The sequence below is a fragment of the Pseudophryne corroboree genome, chromosome 8 (assembly GCF_028390025.1).
Source record: "Pseudophryne corroboree isolate aPseCor3 chromosome 8, aPseCor3.hap2, whole genome shotgun sequence".
Taxonomy (NCBI): Eukaryota; Metazoa; Chordata; class Amphibia; order Anura; family Myobatrachidae; genus Pseudophryne; species Pseudophryne corroboree.
The window spans coordinates 125,766,889-125,789,853 of record NC_086451.1 but is presented as its reverse complement, the minus strand read 5'-3'; positions in this window follow the sequence as shown (position 1 = coordinate 125,789,853).

Genomic DNA, 22,965 nt, shown 5'->3' with positions numbered 1-22,965 from the left:
CATATAGAGTGTTGAATTCCACCTCGTTACCACCTCTTGCTTCAGATGATGGCAAGGCAGGTTCAGGAGTGTTTGCTGGTGCTCCAGTCTTCAGCACGCAGTGGCTGAATGCTGAAAATGGCACACAATTCTTCTGGCCACCGACAGCATCTCTTGCATGCCCCTGTTGTTTTAAAAAAAAATTCTGCACCACCAAATTCAATGTATGTGCAAAACATGGGACGTGCTGGAATTTGCCCACATGTAATGCACGCACAATATTGGTGGCGTTGTCCGATGTCACAAATCCCCAGGAGAGTCCAACTGGGGTAAGCCATTCTGCGATGGTGTTCCTCAGTTTCTGTAAGAGGTTGTCAGCTGTATGCCTCTTATGGAAAGCGGTGATACAAAGCGTAGCCTACCTAGGAACGAGTTGGTGTTTGCGAGATGCTGCTACTGGTGCCGCCGCTGCTGTTCTTGCTGCGGGAGGCAATACATCTACCCAGTGGGCTGTCACAGTCATATAGTCCTGAGTCTGCCCTGCTCCACTTGTCCACGACCACATGTCCGTGGTTAAGTGGACATTGGGTACAACTGCATTTTTTAGGACACTGGTGAGTCTTTTTCTGACGTCTGTGTACATTCTCGGTATCGCCTGCCTAGAGAAGTGGAACCTAGATGGTATTTGGTACCGGGAACACACTACCTCAAGAAATTCTCTAACTCCCTGTGAACTAACGCCGGATACCGGACGCACGTCTAAAACCAACACAGCTGCCAAGTCCTGAGTTATCCGCTTTGCAACAGGATGACTGCTGTGATATTTCATCTTCCTTGTAAAAGACTGTTGGACAGTCAATTGCTTACTGGAAGTAGTACAAGTGGTCTTCCGACTCCCCTCTGGGATGACAATCGACTCCCAGCAGCAACAACAGGAGTGCCAGCAGCAGTAGGCGTTACACTCAAGGATACATCGGAGGAATCTCAGTCAGGAGGAGGGGATTTAGTTGTCAGTGGACTGCTTCTGCTGTCACCTAAAGTTTTTAAACTTGTCAATGACTTCTGATGAATGCGCTCCAGGTGACGTATAAGGGAGGATGTTCCTAGGTGGTTAACGTCCTTACCCCTACTTATTACAGCTTGACACACAACACAACACAACACAACACAACACAACACACGGCTTGACACCTGTTCGCATTTCTGTTAAAATAATTCCACACCAAAGAGGTGATTTTTTTATAATTTGACCAGGCATGTCAATGGCCATATTCATCCCACAGACAACAGGTGTCTCCCCGGGTGCCTCCTCCTTGTCAATTTCCTCCTTAGCGCCAGCAATACCCATGTCCTCATCCTGGTGTACTTCAACAGTGACATCTTCAATTTGACTATCAGGAACTGGACTGTGGGTGCTCCTTGGAAGGCGCCACCTCTTCCCGTCCAGTGTTGGGAAGTTCAGGCATCGCAACCGACACAATTGGACTCTCCTTTTGGTTTTGTGATTTAGAAGAACGCACAGTTCTTTGCTGTGCTTTTGCCAGCTTGAGTCTTTTCATTTTTCTAGTGGGAGGATGAGTGCTTCCATCCTCATGTGAAGCTGAACCACTAGCCATGAACATAGGCCAGGGCCTCAGCCATTACTTGCCATTCTGTGTCGTAAATGGCATATTGGCAAGTTTACGCTTCTCCACAGACGCTTTTAATTTAGATTTTTTTGGTCATTTTACTGAACTTTAGTTTTTTGGATTTTACATGCTCTCTACTATGACATTGGGCATTGGCCTTGGCAGACGACGTTGATGGCATTTCATCATCTCAGCCATGACTATTGGCAGCAGATTCAGCACGAGGTGGAAGTGGATCTTGATCTTTCCCTATTTTACCCTCCACATTTTTGTTCTCCATTTTTTAATGTGTGGAATTATATGCCAGTAATATATCTATAGCAATGGCCTACTGTACTGTCTGTACTACTACTGCTGGTCACCAAAATTCTGCACTGTCCTACTATATACTGCACACAACAATGCAGCACAGATATGGATACTTGAAGTGATACAAAGCTGCAAGATACAGCAATGGCCTACTGTACTATACTACTGTATATGTATACTGATGGTCACCACAATGCTGCACTGTCTTACTATATACTGCTTACAACAACAATGCAGCACAGATATGGATAGTATACTTGACACAGAGCTGCAAGATACAGCAATGGACTACTGTACTGTACAACCGTATACTGTTGGTCACCAAAATGCTGCACTGTCCTACTATATTCTGCTCACAACAAAAATGCAGCACAGATATGGATAGTATACTTGACACAGAGCTGCAAGATACAGCAATGGACTACTGTACTGTACTACTGTAAATGTATACTGGTGGTCACCTCAATGCTGCACTGTCTTACTATATACTGCTCACAACAACAATGCAGCACAGATATTGATAGTATACTTTACACAGAGCTGCAAGATACAGCAATGGACTACTGTACTGTACCACTGTATATGTATACTGGTGGTCACCACAATGATGCACTGTCTTACTATATACTGGTCACAACAACAGTGCAGCACAGATATGGATAGTATACTTGACACAGAGCTGCAGGATATAGCAATGGACTACTGTACTGTAAAACTATATACTGTTAGTCACCAAAATGCTGCACTGTCCTACTATATACTGCTCACAACAACAATGCAGCACAGATATGGATAGTATACTTGACACAGAGCTGCAAGATACAGCAATGGACTACTGTACTGTACAACTATATACTGTTGGTCACCAAAATGCTGCACTGTACTACTATATATATTGCTCACAAAAAATGCAGCACAGATATGGAATGGATACTTGCAGTGACACAGAGCTACAAGATACAGCAATGGCCTACTGTACAACTATATACTGTTGGTCACCAAAATGCTGAACTATACTACTATATATACTGCTCACAAAAATGCAGCACAGATATGGAATGGATACTTGCAGTGACACAGAGCTGCAAGATACAGCAATAGCCTACTGTACTGTACAACTATACTGGTGGTCACCAAAATGAAGCACACTGAGCACAGATATTTGCAGCACACTGAGCACAGATATGGAGCTTTTCAAGCAGAGAACGTAGATGTTTGCAGCACACTGAGCACAGATATTTGCAGCACACTGAGCACAGATATGGAGCTTTTCAGGGAGAGAACGCAGCCACATCCTCTCTGTTCAATCTCCAATGCACGAGTGAAAATGGTGGCGACGCACGGCTCTTTATATATAATACGAATCTCACGAGAATCCGACAGCGGGATGATGACGTTCGGCCGCGTTCGGGTTAACCGAGCAAGGCGGGAAGATCCGAGGCTGCCTCGGAACCGTGTAAATTAGGTGAAGTTCAGTGGGGTTCGGATCTCGGAGAACCGAATCCGCTCATCTCTAATTGTAACCTACAGTATGTTGTGCATATGAGAAAGATGCCTCACCTGGTACTCTAGTGCATGATGAACAATGCATGGTTCTGATGATTTTGCAAGGATCGTCTAGTCTTTTTATCTCCCCATATAGTCTCATCTCTTCCAGGCATTGCCTATTCTGCCCAGTCTCATCTTATATAGCCTGCTTAAAATGGATGCCTTATCAGCATACTTTGTTGATAACATGAATAATCCTTGGAGCAGATTACCAAAAATGGCAGCCTCATTTTTGTTTTATATTTATTGCTGGACAAGCTGACGTGACCCGGGTTCAGGCCTGGTCTGGGACCGACATGGCTCAGCTGCAATGTGAAATGCAGTTTTGCGTCATAATACTAAATGCTGGTATTTGCACAGGAGGAGAGCCCTGATGTTGCGCAGCATTACGACAGCATCAAATCAATCGATGTGGACCAGAAACCATAGGCATGGAGAAGCTTACTGTCGACTGGGGAAGCTTTTCAGCCAGAGCAGTGGATGGCACAATTTTGGATGTCACTTCTCACCCCAGCACTCACCAAGTAAAGCACCAACTACCACAAAACCGTTGAGCCATGCAGGTGACTGGCAAGTGTGTGGTGGTGGTATGAAAAGCCAAGGGGATACTGCACCATCTCCTGCTTGTTTGGTGTTAAAATACCAAGAGTGTGAATTATACTGTAGTGCATGAAGTGACGCAGGCATTGTTGGAAACCCTTTATGTTAGATTTTGGAATCTGGCTATGTCAGATTCACATTGCTGTGCATTCTGTGTTATACTTGCAGTACCAGGGTGGTCATTCCGAGTTGTTCGCTCGCTAGCTGCTTTTAGCAGCAGTGCAAACCCTAGGCCGCCGCCCTCTGGGAGTGTATCTTAGCTTAGCAGAATAGCGAACGAAAGATTAGCAGAATTGCTACTAAAAATTTTCAAGCAGTTTCTGAGTAGCTCCAGACCTACTCCTAGATTGCGATCACCTCAGTCAGTTTAGTTCCTGGTTTGACGTCACAAACATGCCCTGCGTTCGGCCAGCCACTCCCCCGTTTCTTCAGCCACTCCTGCGTTTTTCCCTGGCACACCTGCGCTATGTAGCACACTCCCGGAAAACGCTCAGTTACCTCCCAGAAACGCCCTTATCCTGTCAATCACTCACCGATCAGCAGTGCGACTGAAAAGCGCTGCACGAATCCCAGCAAATCTACTAAGTTTTGGGTTAAATAACTTAGCTCATGGGCACTGCGTACCATGCGCATGCGCATTTTCCACCTAATCGCTGCGTTGCGAACAACGGCAACGAGCGAACAACTCGGAATGACCACCCATGTTTCACCACTGTTTTGTTGTTCAGTGCTATTGTGTAGCTTGCTGCAAAACTGTGTTGCTTTATGTTCGTTTGCAGTTAAGTAAAAGTTGAAAGCAACATGCTGGTCTCAGCTCCTAGTCTCCATGTCTGTTTGTGTCAATGAGCACTTACACGGACACAACACTTTACCACTGCTACATCTCCTTATCGCAAGATGACCAGCTGGATGACACTGTCCAATAAGTAGCATCTATCCTTGTGTATCAATGCCTATTTCCCTATAGATTGTAAGCTTGTGAGCAGGGCCTTCCTACCTCTATAGCAAAAAGTTTTCTACCAAGGTAAAATGGATTTAGGCGCTAGTAGGATGTTGCGTTTCTAATGCTGCTGCTATAAATTGGGGTAGTCACACCCAAAACCACAAGAAAAAATACACAGATAAGATAGCAGCGCTAAAATGGAACTAAATAACTTTGAAGGTTTGAGTGAAAGATTAATCACAATTTAATAAAACATAATTTTAAAAAGCACATCTTAAACAATAAAAGACCATATAATCCACCATATTGTGGCCACGCATATGACAAATCAATTAGTATTAACAGCTGCCGTTAGGGTGTAGTCCGTTCCTGATGGTAAATGGACTGGCAAGGAATTTTTGTATATATCACTAGAAAATGCACCAAACAGATAGTCCCACATAGGTTGTTACCACTTTCAAGCCGCTGGAGGTGTAGTCCCTTGAAATAGTCCCTTTGTTGGTCTCAGACCCAGACGTGGGTTATTGTGGGATCCTCACTGCATTGCGGTATCCTCCTGTTATGAAAGGATGAGTGGTATTCCAAGTGAGATGGTTCTTTGTGGGTTCAGTGCCTCAGTCCTGGTCCGGACACCCTGGGTAGCTGGATTTGGCAGAGAGTGGTGGTCTGGCAAGCCTCCTGACGCGTTTCACTGCAAGGCACTGCAGCTTTATCAAAGGTAGTGGAAGTTGGTAGGATGCTTGGGTATTTATACCCTCCATGATTATTACCAGGTCAACAGCTGTTCACTCAAACCTTCTAATTAGTATAAATATTATCTAAAATGGTTTGCTTACTTATTGCACATCCTTATATCCATTAATAAGACAGACTATTTACAATGAAATCATGTTATATATAGAGTATAGGTATAAAAACATATGTTTTCTTCCTTTTATAACAATGCACAACTGAGATACTTCCGGGTCAGGAAGTATAAGTGGTTAAATGATACTGAATACTACTGAGAATACTAAAATATCTAATGGGAGAACGGGAAGCCAAGGGTTTAAAGGATAGATCGGTAAAATCTTACATTTATAATTACCGTATAACTGGAGATTCCATAATAACAATCTCTGCACAGGGAGCGATACGTCACCTCCGGGACGGGAAACCGGAAGGCGTCATCGCTCACTGCACCGCAAACATTACAGGTTGTCTAGCAACCAAGTCGGGTTTTTTACTTCATTGAGTGTATTAACAGTCTCTGCACAGGGAGCGATACGTCACCTCCGGGACGGTGAACCGGAAGGCGTCATCGCTCACTGCACCGCAAGCTTTTACAGGTTGCCTGGCAACCAAGTCCGATCTTTTTATTCTATTAACGCGTCTCTCCGATCACGTGGTTATATTGATCACGTGTGCGGGTGACGCGGGACGCGGCTACGTAGTCCGCCGAACATAGATGTGTGTATGGTTGCCATGGCAATCTATCGTCACTCACTGTGTTAGCAGTGACCGGACTAGGCTCAATAGAAACGAACTGACAATACTGCACATAGTTACATTCAGACTTTGGTGGATTTATATACTTAAATATATATCCCAAGCTGGTTAAACCAGTTTAAGGGAATCCCGCATGGGAAAAAAACATTTCGCTAAAGATATTGTAACTATGAACATGTCAATCATATAGATTAGATATTCTCTTCCTGTCTAATAATGTTAATTAATATTTAAAAATTTGAACAAGACATTAGGTGAGAGCAAGGAAGCAAGGAGGAGGGGAGGGAAAAAAAAAATTGGATAGGAGCAAATAGATAATGAACCCAATTTTATTTTATTTTATTTCTTCATATGTATAAAGTCTATCATAAAGATATTAATGATTAATTGACATCGTTATACAGTGACTACTATAATCCATAATCGGCTGGTTTTGCTTGTGTCATATAGTCGTGAAATTTAGTCAAAATGAAGGGGGGAACAATTAGGAGCAGAATAAGGGGGGGGGGCCTACTGGAAAAATATAGTCGGAGATCACCCTCACTTGGTCCAAAGCTAGTTGGAGATATTAAATCTCATTGTTGAAAGGGTTATATCACCATATTTAGTTCTACCGAATCGTTGAGGCCCTCTGGATGTATACTATTCATCTGGTACATCCAGAATACCTCTTGTCTACACAATTTTTTAAATCTGTCTCCACCTCGTATAGTTTTCGGCACAGATTCTAGACCTATCAATTTTAGACAATCAGGGACTCCGTTGTGAATTTCGGCATAATGTTTTGAAACACTGTGTGTCTGTATGCGTTTTAGAATATTTCTCCTGTGTTCTAAGAACCTTATTTTTAACATTCTAGTGGTCCGGCCTACATATTTTTTATCACAACCACATATTAACAGGTATATCACATAGGTTGTATCACAGTTAATAAAACTATTTATTTCCAGTAGTCTATCTTGCTTCCCAGTGTTTAATTTTTTAGTACGGTTTTGTATGTAATTACATGTTATACATTTATTTTTTCCGCATCGATAACACCCCTTCATTTTTTCTTGATGTTTTATTAACCAGTCATTCTTGGTCTCTACTTCACTCCTAAGTTCTTTTATAGGTTTTAGATGACTCGGGGCTAATATATTCCCGAGGGATTTGTTTCTGCGGAAAATAAATCTTGGTTTTGATGTTAATACTGGTTCAAGTAGTGGATCCTGTTTAAGAATACTATAGTTCTTAGAAATAATTTCTCTAATTTCTGAATGACAGTTGTTATAAGTGGATATATATGCTATTATTTCTTTTTTATCTATGTTTGCCTCTTTTTTCTTTTTGGATGATAGAAGAGTTTCTCTTTTTTTATTTCTAACTTCATCCAGAGCGGAATTTATGAGAGTTGGGGGATATCCCCTATCTTGAAAGGCTTTACACATAGTTTTTGCCTGAATCTCAAAGGAGACAAGATCAGAACAGTTCCTTCTGAGTCTTAATAATTGGCTCTTCGGGATACTTTTTTTCCATGGTCCATAGTGGCCACTTTTGAAGTGCAAGTAAGCATTAGATCCCACTTCCTTCATAAAGTTGGCTGTACAAATTTTGTTTCCCCTGACCTCCAAGGAGACATCCAAAAAATTGATCTTACTGGGATGAAAAGTGTGAGTAAACGATAAATTAAACTGATTGGAATTAAGGTGCGTGACAAAGGATAATACCGACGTGTCATCCCCATCCCAAATAATAAACAAATCATCAATATAACGGCCGTAGAGGACCAGGTTCGCGCCGAATCCGCCCCCCCCCACACGAGTTGGTCCTCGACCTCACCCATGTAAAGGTTGGCATAACTAGGCGCGAACCTGGTCCCCATGGCCGTTCCCATCACCTGTAAATAAAAAGTGTCCAAAAATAAAAAGTAATTGTGCCGTAATATAGATTTAATAGAATCAACAATGAATTGTTGATGTGGTGGGTTGAGATCTCTGTCTTCAGCTAGCTTATTTGTTATTACTTCCGCACCTAAATTGTGGGGAATATTGGTGTAAAGGCTTTGTACATCGAGCGTGAGGAATCCATAGGTATCTCTCCACTCGATGTCTTTGATTAAATTTAAAAAGTGTGTAGTGTCTTTTATGTGTGACTTGAGCATAGAGACTCGTGGCTGTAAAAAAATATCAACATAATGTGAAAGGTTAGAAGTAAGGGACCCTACACCAGAAATTATAGGACGTCCCGGAGGTGAAGTGAGGGACTTGTGAATTTTTGGAAGGTGATAATAAATGGGAATTGTTGGGTGTGCATTATATAAGAACTTAAATTCCTCCTTGGAGATCAGGTTTTCCTGCAGAGCTCCATCAAGAAGATGATGGAGCTCTTGGAGGAATCTGGGGGTGGGATCTTTATCTAGAGTGGTGTAAAAGGCTCTGTTCTGAAGTTGTCTCCTGGCTTCCAAGATATAATCAGATCTGTCTTGTATTATAAGGCCTCCCCCCTTATCAGCCTGCTTGATGATTATTGTACTGTCTTTAGTTAGTTTCTGCAGTGCTTGTTTCTCCCACTTATTCAAGTTATTCTTTTTATGAGTAACCGATGTGTTCAAACATAGGTTCTTAAAATCCTCCAAGGTTGTCTTATAAAAACTGTCAACACTTGATCCTTTGGACTTTATAGGGTAGAAATCTGATCTATTCCTGAGCTCACTTCTGCCGTTAATATCAAACAATTTGTGTGCTTTTGGGATGGTTGCGTCACAGTTCTCATCCAGGAGGCTAGCGAGTGCCTCAAGGGATCCAGCATCCTCACTGTCGAGAACTATGGGTGACGCCTCATCATTGTTCCTTAAGAGAGTTTGTTTGGCAAAGTATTTTTTTCTACATAGTGTTCGAACGAACCGATTAAGCTCAACGAATAGATCGAACATGTTAGGTGGTGTAGAAGGGGAGAATTTTAAACCCTTACTGAGCACTTGGATTTCATTATTTGATAACTGTCTGGAAGAGAGATTGTGGATGTTCTTTTTGAGAGATTGTAGTCTTACTGATCTTAGTTTCTTATATACTTCCTTCCTGCCTCCCCTTCTTCCTCGAAGCTTACGTGTCTTCTTCGTTTTGATGTTTCTCTCTGCCACTCCTTGTCCTGATCTTGTACCCTCTTCTGTCGCTGTTCTAAAAAATCAGTTGATGCAGAAGAGTTCGACCCCTGATATTTTGGTCTCGCCCCCTGCATCTCGATTTTATTAGGGGAAAACTCACCCTCATGAACTTGATTAGGTGTCTGGTTAGATTCTCTCTGTTCCTGACGATATTTATTGGGAAAATTTCTATTCCTATATGTAGATGTTGGAGTATCTCCCTGCATCCTTCTTCCTTGCTCTCTGAATTTCTGATATGGTGCCGACCTTGTGTAGGGAGAATATGAGGGTTCTATTTGTTTTGGATTCCTGCGTTGTTTAAACGTTCTAACGTTATCTGTTCTATAGTCCTCTACATCTCGCTGGAATTTTTTACATTTTGTTTCCAATATTGCTTGTTCGAATCTATTGACCCTTTCCGTCACTGCAATATCCCTTTCTTTATATTCGTTACTTTGATTATGTGACTCTAGTTTATTTTTCAATATTTCAATGTCTGTCTCTATGGACTTAAGTTTTTCTGTCCTATAGTCTATCACTATTCCCATAAGGGTCAGTGAGCAACGATCTAGAGTTGAATCCCATTTCTTTTGATAGTCTACATTATCTACAAAGATAGAAGGTTTAGATAATCTAAGACCTCTTGGGATAATTTTCTTCTCTATATATTTCTGCATATTCACTGTGTCAAGCCAGTGTCTTACTTCTGACTTTAGTAAATCCTCTAATTTGAAGAAATCTCCCCTTAATTGGTCATCCTGCGTTCCCGTTCTCCCATCTGTATGATTCTCCCATTTAGAAAGGTATCCCTGTCGTCTACTCAGTCTGTCTTTAAAATTAGAAAAGCAACCCATGCTGCCCAAATCAGACTATGTGTAATAGCAAAAAGTTTTCTACCAAGGTAAAATGGATTTAGGCGCTAGTAGGATGTTGCGTTTCTAATGCTGCTGCTATAAATTGGGGTAGTCACACCCAAAACCACAAGAAAAAATACACAGATAAGATAGCAGCGCTAAAATGGAACTAAATAACTTTGAAGGTTTGAGTGAAAGATTAATCACAATTTAATAAAACATAATTTTAAAAAGCACATCTTAAACAATAAAAGACCATATAATCCACCATATTGTGGCCACGCATATGACAAATCAATTAGTATTAACAGCTGCCGTTAGGGTGTAGTCCGTTCCTGATGGTAAATGGACTGGCAAGGAATTTTTGTATATATCACTAGAAAATGCACCAAACAGATAGTCCCACATAGGTTGTTACCACTTTCAAGCCGCTGGAGGTGTAGTCCCTTGAAATAGTCCCTTTGTTGGTCTCAGACCCAGACGTGGGTTATTGTGGGATCCTCACTGCATTGCGGTATCCTCCTGTTATGAAAGGATGAGTGGTATTCCAAGTGAGATGGTTCTTTGTGGGTTCAGTGCCTCAGTCCTGGTCCGGACACCCTGGGTAGCTGGATTTGGCAGAGAGTGGTGGTCTGGCAAGCCTCCTGACGCGTTTCACTGCAAGGCACTGCAGCTTTATCAAAGGTAGTGGAAGTTGGTAGGATGCTTGGGTATTTATACCCTCCATGATTATTACCAGGTCAACAGCTGTTCACTCAAACCTTCTAATTAGTATAAATATTATCTAAAATGGTTTGCTTACTTATTGCACATCCTTATATCCATTAATAAGACAGACTATTTACAATGAAATCATGTTATATATAGAGTATAGGTATAAAAACATATGTTTTCTTCCTTTTATAACAATGCACAACTGAGATACTTCCGGGTCAGGAAGTATAAGTGGTTAAATGATACTGAATACTACTGAGAATACTAAAATATCTAATGGGAGAACGGGAAGCCAAGGGTTTAAAGGATAGATCGGTAAAATCTTACATTTATAATTACCGTATAAGTGGAGATTCCATAATAACAATCTCTGCACAGGGAGCGATACGTCACCTCCGGGACGGGAAACCGGAAGGCGTCATCGCTCACTGCACCACAAACATTACAGGTTGTCTAGCAACCAAGTCGGATTTTTTACTTCATTGAGTGTATTAACAGTCTCTGCACAGGGAGCGATACGTCACCTCCGGGACGGTGAACCGGAAGGCGTCATCGCTCACTGCACCGCAAGCTTTTACAGGTTGCCTGGCAACCAAGTCCGATCTTTTTATTCTATTAACACGTCTCTCCGATCACGTGGTTATATTGATCACGTGTGCGGGTGACGCGGGACGCGGCTACGTAGTCCGCCGAACATAGATGTGTGTATGGTTGCCATGGCAATCTATCGTCACTCACTGTGTTAGCAGTGACCGGACTAGGCTCAATAGAAACGAACTGACAATACTGCACATAGTTACATTCAGACTTTGGTGGATTTATATACTTAAATATATATCCCAAGCTGGTTAAACCAGTTTAAGGGAATCCCGCATGGGAAAAAAACATTTCGCTAAAGATATTGTAACTATGAACATGTCAATCATATAGATTAGATATTCTCTTCCTGTCTAATAATGTTAATTAATATTTAAAAATTTGAACAAGACATTAGGTGAGAGCAAGGAAGCAAGGAGGAGGGGAGGGAAAAAAAAAAAATTGGATAGGAGCAAATAGATAATGAACCCAATTTTATTTTATTTTATTTCTTCATATGTATAAAGTCTATCATAAAGATATTAATGATTAATTGACATCGTTATACAGTGACTACTATAATCCATAATCGGCTGGTTTTGCTTGTGTCATATAGTCGTGAAATTTAGTCAAAATGAAGGGGGGAACAATTAGGAGCAGAATAAGGGGGGGGGCCTACTGGAAAAATATAGTCGGAGATCACCCTCACTTGGTCCAAAGCTAGTTGGAGATATTAAATCTCATTGTTGAAAGGGTTATATCACCATATTTAGTTCTACCGAATCGTTGAGGCCCTCTGGATGTATACTATTCATCTGGTACATCCAGAATACCTCTTGTCTACACAATTTTTTAAATCTGTCTCCACCTCGTATAGTTTTCGGCACAGATTCTAGACCTATCAATTTTAGACAATCAGGGACTCCGTTGTGAATTTCGGCATAATGTTTTGAAACACTGTGTGTCTGTATGCGTTTTAGAATATTTCTCCTGTGTTCTAAGAACCTTATTTTTAACATTCTAGTGGTCCGGCCTACATATTTTTTATCACAACCACATATTAACAGGTATATCACATAGGTTGTATCACAGTTAATAAAACTATTTATTTCCAGTAGTCTATCTTGCTTCCCAGTGTTTAATTTTTTAGTACGGTTTTGTATGTAATTACATGTTATACATTTATTTTTTCCGCATCGATAACACCCCTTCATTTTTTCTTGATGTTTTATTAACCAGTCATTCTTGGTCTCTACTTCACTCCTAAGTTCTTTTATAGGTTTTAGATGACTCGGGGCTAATATATTCCCGAGGGATTTGTTTCTGCGGAAAATAAATCTTGGTTTTGATGTTAATACTGGTTCAAGTAGTGGATCCTGTTTAAGAATACTATAGTTCTTAGAAATAATTTCTCTAATTTCTGAATGACAGTTGTTATAAGTGGATATATATGCTATTATTTCTTTTTTATCTATGTTTGCCTCTTTTTTCTTTTTGGATGATAGAAGAGTTTCTCTTTTTTTATTTCTAACTTCATCCAGAGCGGAATTTATGAGAGTTGGGGGATATCCCCTATCTTGAAAGGCTTTACACATAGTTTTTGCCTGAATCTCAAAGGAGACAAGATCAGAACAGTTCCTTCTGAGTCTTAATAATTGGCTCTTCGGGATACTTTTTTTCCATGGTCCATAGTGGCCACTTTTGAAGTGCAAGTAAGCATTAGATCCCACTTCCTTCATAAAGTTGGCTGTACAAATTTTGTTTCCCCTGACCTCCAAGGAGACATCCAAAAAATTGATCTTACTGGGATGAAAAGTGTGAGTAAACGATAAATTAAACTGATTGGAATTAAGGTGCGTGACAAAGGATAATACCGACGTGTCATCCCCATCCCAAATAATAAACAAATCATCAATATAACGGCCGTAGAGGACCAGGTTCGCGCCGAATCCGCCCCCCCACACGAGTTGGTCCTCGACCTCACCCATGTAAAGGTTGGCATAACTAGGCGCGAACCTGGTCCCCATGGCCGTTCCCATCACCTGTAAATAAAAAGTGTCCAAAAATAAAAAGTAATTGTGCCGTAATATAGATTTAATAGAATCAACAATGAATTGTTGATGTGGTGGGTTGAGATCTCTGTCTCCAGCTAGCTTATTTGTTATTACTTCCGCACCTAAATTGTGGGGAATATTGGTGTAAAGGCTTTGTACATCGAGCGTGAGGAATCCATAGGTATCTCTCCACTCGATGTCTTTGATTAAATTTAAAAAGTGTGTAGTGTCTTTTATGTGTGACTTGAGCATAGAGACTCGTGGCTGTAAAAAAATATCAACATAATGTGAAAGGTTAGAAGTAAGGGACCCTACACCAGAAATTATAGGACGTCCCGGAGGTGAAGTGAGGGACTTGTGAATTTTTGGAAGGTGATAATAAATGGGAATTGTTGGGTGTGCATTATATAAGAACTTAAATTCCTCCTTGGAGATCAGGTTTTCCTGCAGAGCTCCATCAAGAAGATGATGGAGCTCTTGGAGGAATCTGGGGGTGGGATCTTTATCTAGAGTGGTGTAAAAGGCTCTGTTCTGAAGTTGTCTCCTGGCTTCCAAGATATAATCAGATCTGTCTTGTATTATAAGGCCTCCCCCCTTATCAGCCTGCTTGATGATTATTGTACTGTCTTTAGTTAGTTTCTGCAGTGCTTGTTTCTCCCACTTATTCAAGTTATTCTTTTTATGAGTAACCGATGTGTTCAAACATAGGTTCTTAAAATCCTCCAAGGTTGTCTTATAAAAACTGTCAACACTTGATCCTTTGGACTTTATAGGGTAGAAATCTGATCTATTCCTGAGCTCACTTCTGCCGTTAATATCAAACAATTTGTGTGCTTTTGGGATGGTTGCGTCACAGTTCTCATCCAGGAGGCTAGCGAGTGCCTCAAGGGATCCAGCATCCTCACTGTCGAGAACTATGGGTGACGCCTCATCATTGTTCCTTAAGAGAGTTTGTTTGGCAAAGTATTTTTTTCTACATAGTGTTCGAACGAACCGATTGAGCTCAACGAATAGATCGAACATGTTAGGTGGTGTAGAAGGGGAGAATTTTAAACCCTTACTGAGCACTTGGATTTCATTATTTGATAACTGTCTGGAAGAGAGATTGTGGATGTTCTTTTTGAGAGATTGTAGTCTTACTGATCTTAGTTTCTTATATACTTCCTTCCTGCCTCCCCTTCTTCCTCGAAGCTTACGTGTCTTCTTCGTTTTGATGTTTCTCTCTGCCACTCCTTGTCCTGATCTTGTACCCTCTTCTGTCGCTGTTCTAAAAAATCAGTTGATGCAGAAGAGTTCGACCCCTGATATTTTGGTCTCGCCCCCTGCATCTCGATTTTATTAGGGGAAAACTCACCCTCATGAACTTGATTAGGTGTCTGGTTAGATTCTCTCTGTTCCTGACGATATTTATTGGGAAAATTTCTATTCCTATATGTAGATGTTGGAGTATCTCCCTGCATCCTTCTTCCTTGCTCTCTGAATTTCTGATATGGTGCCGACCTTGTGTAGGGAGAATATGAGGGTTCTATTTGTTTTGGATTCCTGCGTTGTTTAAACGTTCTAACGTTATCTGTTCTATAGTCCTCTACATCTCGCTGGAATTTTTTACATTTTGTTTCCAATATTGCTTGTTCGAATCTATTGACCCTTTCCGTCACTGCAATATCCCTTTCTTTATATTCGTTACTTTGATTATGTGACTCTAGTTTATTTTTCAATATTTCAATGTCTGTCTCTATGGACTTAAGTTTTTCTGTCCTATAGTCTATCACTATTCCCATAAGGGTCAGTGAGCAACGATCTAGAGTTGAATCCCATTTCTTTTGATAGTCTACATTATCTACAAAGATAGAAGGTTTAGATAATCTAAGACCTCTTGGGATAATTTTCTTCTCTATATATTTCTGCATATTCACTGTGTCAAGCCAGTGTCTTACTTCTGACTTTAGTAAATCCTCTAATTTGAAGAAATCTCCCCTTAATTGGTCATCCTGCGTTCCCGTTCTCCCATCTGTATGATTCTCCCATTTAGAAAGGTATCCCTGTCGTCTACTCAGTCTGTCTTTAAAATTAGAAAAGCAACCCATGCTGCCCAAATCAGACTATGTGTAATAGCAAAAAGTTTTCTACCAAGGTAAAATGGATTTAGGCGCTAGTAGGATGTTGCGTTTCTAATGCTGCTGCTATAAATTGGGGTAGTCACACCCAAAACCACAAGAAAAAATACACAGATAAGATAGCAGCGCTAAAATGGAACTAAATAACTTTGAAGGTTTGAGTGAAAGATTAATCACAATTTAATAAAACATAATTTTAAAAAGCACATCTTAAACAATAAAAGACCATATAATCCACCATATTGTGGCCACGCATATGACAAATCAATTAGTATTAACAGCTGCCGTTAGGGTGTAGTCCGTTCCTGATGGTAAATGGACTGGCAAGGAATTTTTGTATATATCACTAGAAAATGCACCAAACAGATAGTCCCACATAGGTTGTTACCACTTTCAAGCCGCTGGAGGTGTAGTCCCTTGAAATAGTCCCTTTGTTGGTCTCAGACCCAGACGTGGGTTATTGTGGGATCCTCACTGCATTGCGGTATCCTCCTGTTATGAAAGGATGAGTGGTATTCCAAGTGAGATGGTTCTTTGTGGGTTCAGTGCCTCAGTCCTGGTCCGGACACCCTGGGTAGCTGGATTTGGCAGAGAGTGGTGGTCTGGCAAGCCTCCTGACGCGTTTCACTGCAAGGCACTGCAGCTTTATCAAAGGTAGTGGAAGTTGGTAGGATGCTTGGGTATTTATACCCTCCATGATTATTACCAGGTCAACAGCTGTTCACTCAAACCTTCTAATTAGTATAAATATTATCTAAAATGGTTTGCTTACTTATTGCACATCCTTATATCCATTAATAAGACAGACTATTTACAATGAAATCATGTTATATATAGAGTATAGGTATAAAAACATATGTTTTCTTCCTTTTATAACAATGCACAACTGAGATACTTCCGGGTCAGGAAGTATAAGTGGTTAAATGATACTGAATACTACTGAGAAATACTAAAATATCTAATGGGAGAACGGGAAGCCAAGGGTTTAAAGGATAGATCGGTAAAATCTTACATTTATAATTACCGTATAACTGGAGATTCCATAATAACAATCTCTGCACAGGGAGCGATACGTCACCTCCGGGACGGGAAACCGGAAGGCGTCATCGCTCACTGCACCGCAAACATTACAGGTTGTCTAGCAACCAAGTCGGATTTTTTACTTCATTGAGTGTATTAACAGTCTCTGCACAGGGAGCGATACGTCACCTCCGGGACGGTGAACCGGAAGGCGTCATCGCTCACTGCACCGCAAGTAGGGTCCCTTACTTCTAACCTTTCACATTATGTTGATATTTTTTTACAGCCACGTGTCTCTATGCTCAAGTCACACATAAAAGACACTACACACTTTTTAAATTTAATCAAAGACATCGAGTGGAGAGATACCTATGGATTCCTCACGCTCGATGTACAAAGCCTTTACACCAATATTCCCCACAATTTAGGTGCGGAAGTAATAACAAATAAGCTAGCTGGAGACAGAGATCTCAACCCACCACATCAACAATTCATTGTTGATTCTATTAAATTTATATTACGGCACAATTACTTTTTATTTTTGGACACTATTTATTTACAGGTGATGGGAACGGCCATGGGGACCAGGTTCGCGCCTAGTTATGCCAACCTTTACATGGGTGAGGTCGAGGACCAACTCGTGTGGGGGGGCGGATTCGGCGCGAACCTGGTCCTCTACGGCCGTTATATTGATGATTTGTTTATTATTTGGGATGGGGATGACACGTCGGTATTATCCTTTGTCACGCACCTTAATTCCAATCAGTTTAATTTATCGTTTACTCACACTTTTCATCCCAGTAAGATCAATTTTTTGGATGTCTCCTTGGAGGTCAGGGGAAACAAAATTTGTACAGCCAACTTTATGAAGGAAGTGGGATCTAATGCTTACTTGCACTTCAAAAGTGGCCACTATGGACCATGGAAAAAAAGTATCCCGAAGAGCCAATTATTAAGACTCAGAAGGAACTGTTCTGATCTTGTCTCCTTTGAGATTCAGGCAAAAACTATGTGTAAAGCCTTTCAAGATAGGGGATATCCCCCAACTCTCATAAATTCCGCTCTGGATGAAGTTAGAAATAAAAAAAGAGAAACTCTTCTATCATCCAAAAAGAAAAAAGAGGCAAACATAGATAAAAAAGAAATAATAGCATATATATCCACTTATAACAACTGTCATTCAGAAATTAGAGAAATTATTTCTAAGAACTATAGTATTCTTAAACAGGATCCACTACTTGAACCAGTATTAACATCAAAACCAAGATTTATTTTCCGCAGAAACAAATCCCTCGGGAATATATTAGCCCCGAGTCATCTAAAACCTATAAAAGAACTTAGGAGTGAAGTAGAGACCAAGAATGACTGGTTAATAAAACATCAAGAAAAAATGAAGGGGTGTTATCGATGCGGAAAAAATAAATGTATAACATGTAATTACATACAAAACCGTACTAAAAAATTAAACACTGGGAAGCAAGATAGACTACTGGAAATAAATAGTTTTATTAACTGTGATACAACCTATGTGATATACCTGTTAATATGTGGTTGTGATAAAAAATATGTAGGCCGGACCACTAGAATGTTAAAAATAAGGTTCTTAGAACACAGGAGAAATATTGTAAAACGCATACAGACACACAGTGTTTCAAAACATTATGCCGAAATTCACAACGGAGTCCCTGATTGTCTAAAATTGATAGGTCTAGAATCTGTGCCGAAAACTATACGAGGTGGAGACAGATTTAAAAAATTGTGTAGACAAGAGGTATTCTGGATGTACCAGATGAATAGTATACATCCAGAGGGCCTCAACGATTCGGTAGAACTAAATATGGTGATATAACCCTTTCAACAATGAGATTTAATATCTCCAACTAGCTTTGGACCAAGTGAGGGTGATCTCCGACTATATTATTCCAGTAGGCCCCCCCCCCTTATTCTGCTCCTAATTGTTCCCCCCTTCATTTTGACTAAATTTCACGACTATATGACACAAGCAAAACCAGCCGATTATGGATTATAGTAGTCACTGTATAACGATGTCAATTAATCATTAATATCTTTATGATAGACTTTATACATATGAAGAAATAAAATAAAATAAAATTGGGTTCATTATCTATTTGCTCCTATCCAATTTTTTTTTTTCCCTCCCCTCCTCCTTGCTTCCTTGCTCTCACCTAATGTCTTGTTCAAATTTTTAAATATTAATTAACATTATTAGACAGGAAGAGAATATCTAATCTATATGATTGACATGTTCATAGTTACAATATCTTTAGCGAAATGTTTTTTTCCCATGCGGGATTCCCTTAAACTGGTTTAACCAGCTTGGGATATATATTTAAGTATATAAATCCACCAAAGTCTGAATGTAACTATGTGCAGTATTGTCAGTTCGTTTCTATTGAGCCTAGTCCGGTCACTGCTAACACAGTGAGTGACGATAGATTGCCATGGCAACCATACACACATCTATGTTCGGCGGACTACGTAGCCGCGTCCCGCGTCACCCGCACACGTGATCAATATAACCACGTGATCGGAGAGACGCGTTAATAGAATAAAAAGATCGGACTTGGTTGCCAGGCAACCTGTAAAAGCTTGCGGTGCAGTGAGCGATGACGCCTTCCGGTTCACCTGACCCGGAAGTATCTCAGTTGTGCATTGTTATAAAAGGAAGAAAACATATGTTTTTATACCTATACTCTATATATAACATGATTTCATTGTAAATAGTCTGTCTTATTAATGGATATAAGGATGTGCAATAAGTAAGCAAACCATTTTAGATAATATTTATACTAATTAGAAGGTTTGAGTGAACAGCTGTTGACCTGGTAATAATCATGGAGGGTATAAATACCCAAGCATCCTACCAACTTCCACTACCTTTGATAAAGCTGCAGTGCCTTGCAGTGAAACGCGTCAGGAGGCTTGCCAGACCACCACTCTCTGCCAAATCCAGCTACCCAGGGTGTCCGGACCAGGACTGAGGCACTGAACCCACAAAGAACCATCTCACTTGGAATACCACTCATCCTTTCATAACAGGAGGATACCGCAATGCAGTGAGGATCCCACAATAACCCACGTCTGGGTCTGAGACCAACAAAGGGACTATTTCAAGGGACTACACCTCCAGCGGCTTGAAAGTGGTAACAACCTATGTGGGACTATCTGTTTGGTGCATTTTCTAGTGATATATACAAAAATTCCTTGCCAGTCCATTTACCATCAGGAACGGACTACACCCTAATGGCAGCTGTTAATACTAATTGATTTGTCATATGCGTGGCCACAATATGGTGGATTATATGGTCTTTTATTGTTTAAGATGTGCTTTTTAAAATTATGTTTTATTAAATTGTGATTAATCTTTCACTCAAACCTTCAAAGTTATTTAGTTCCATTTTAGCGCTGCTACCTTCCTACCTCTATGTCTGACTGTCTTTGCCCAGTTTTGTTTTATTACTGTTGTTCTAATTGTAAAGTGCAACGAAATATGCTGTGCTATATAAGAAACTGTTAATAATAATAAATAATAAAAGGTTTCCTGCAACGTGGATATCCTTAGTGCACTGGAGCCATAGATTGGACTCACATACCCATTACTGCCCCCAAATACAACCTGGTGGATTACTATAACTGCAAAGGCTGGCACTAGATCATACTTGCAGGCTGTGGTGGACAACAAGCATTGGCCCTCATTCCGAGTTGTTCGCTCGCTAGCTGCTTTTAGCAGCATTGCACACGCTAAGCCACTGCCCTCTGGGAGTGTATCTTAGCTTAGCAGAATTGAAAACGAAAGATTCTCAAAATTGCGAATAGAAATTTCTTTGCAGTTTCTGAGTAGCTCGACACTTACTCTGCCACTGCGATCAGTTCAGTCAGTTTCGTTCCTGGTTTGACGTCACAAACACACCCAGCATTCGCCCAGACACTCCCCCGTTTCTCCAGCCACTCCCGCGTTTTTCCCAGAAACGGCAGCGTTTTTTCACACACACCCATAAAACGGCCAGTTTCCGCCCAGAAACACCCACTTCCTGTCAATCACACTCCGATCACCAGAACGAAGAATGCCGTGAGTAAAATACCTAACTGTTGAGTAAAATAACTAAGCGCATGCGCTCTGCGAACATTGCGCATGCGCAGTAAGCAACTAATCGCAATATAGAGAAAATCGGCAACGAGCGAACAACTCGGAATGAGGGCCATTGGTAAGTATTATGTTGGATTTTAATGTGAGTGATATGCTGTGCCCTTAATGTATATTGTTCAACACGACTAAGATTAGCTGAGGGCTGACTAGGCATAAAGCCATATAAGAGCACTGATTTTTTTGTGAGTTTGTTAAGATGATAGAGTAGTTGCTAGGTGGTTTTTGTAGCAGGTTTTTTTTTATTGGTGCCAGGTTTTATCTAGTCTGCCTATCAGAGAAGTTGTGGGTGTCGGCAGTATAGGGGTATACAGAGTTGGGTCATGTGCTTCTGACTTCCTCTTGCCATTTGGAAGCCAGGAGACCGGATAAGTCCATGCTGTCTATTTTGTGCCTAGTGTTTCTGATTTTACAGCTTTACTATTCTGCTTTTGGTTCCTTGCATCCCCCTAGTTTTTCTTTTTTTCCTTTTTGCTTTAACATGCCCTGTCCCAAGTGCTTTGCCCCCTCCCCCCGCAGGCTGGCGGATGCAGGTTGCCCACTCACAGCTGATGGTTACCAGTGGCCTCGGGTGCGTGTGTTTACATACGCTGCTGCTGTGCATGCTTGCACCATGTCCCCTGCTGTGCCCTCCCCTGTCTCCCTGGTGTCTCCAGCGGTGTCCACCACTGCTTCTGGTGGTGGGCAGGGCCATGTGAGCGCGAGCACGGTAGATGGGGTCTGGCACTGGGTGGGGCCCGGCTGCGGGGTGCGGTGGCGGCCGCCGGTGTAGCGTCCCGGGGTCGGGATGCAGTGCACATTGCTGGGGAGTGTGCAGGGCTACCCTGGGCCTCCCTGCAGCAGCCTCAGGTTCCCCGCTGCTCAGTTCTGCTGTGTGGTCTGTGGACCCGGCGGCCAGCACTGCTGCTTTGGGAGCTGACTATCAGGGTCTTGTGCAGGGGGGCTATGTGGCTTCTTGTAATAGCCCTGCCTTTGTAAATGAACTGCGTATTTCAGTGGCTGTGTTACAGCAGTCTGTGGGCTCCATTTTAGATGCTGGGTTACACTTTCCAGGCCATGAAGCAGGAGGGTTTTTGGGTGGGGTCTGGGTGCCCTCCTCTGGTCAGCCAGTGCTATTGCAGAGGGTTGCTACACATGGGGCCCTCATTCCGAGTTGTTCGCTCGTTAATTTTTTTCGCATCGCAGCAATTTTCCGCTAACTGCGCATGCGCAATGTTCGCACTGCGGCTGCGCCAAGTAAATTTGCTAAGAAGTTTGGTATTTTACTCACGGCATTACAAGGTTTTTTCTTCGTTCTGGTGATCGCAGTAGGATTGACAGGAAGTGGGTGTTTCTGGGCGGAAACTGGCCGTTTTATGGGTTTGTGTGAAGAAACGCTGCCGTTTCTGGGAAAAACGCGGGAGTAGCTGGAGAAACGGGGGAGTGTCTGGGCGAACGCTGGGTGTGTTTGTGACGTCAAACCAGGAACGACAAGCACTAAATTGATCGCACTGGAAGAGTAAGTCTCGAGCTACTCAGAAACTGCACAGAAAAATCTTTTCGCAATATTGCGAATCTTTCGTTTACAAATCTGCTAAGCTAAGATTCACTCCCAGAGGGCGACAGCTTAGCGTGTGCACTGCTGCGAAAAGCGGCTTGCGAGCGAACAACTCGGAATGAGGGCCATAGTTCGCTGTCTGCCACTTTCTCCATGCCTGGGCAGCCCCAGGTTATTACATCCCAGGGGGCTGTTATGGGTTCCGTGACTACTGCTGGTTGGCCCGGTATAACGGCCTACCCGGTTACCAACAATGTGTGCCAATTGGATTTGCCAGTGTCCATGTCCCTGCTTTTTCACCTTATTTCC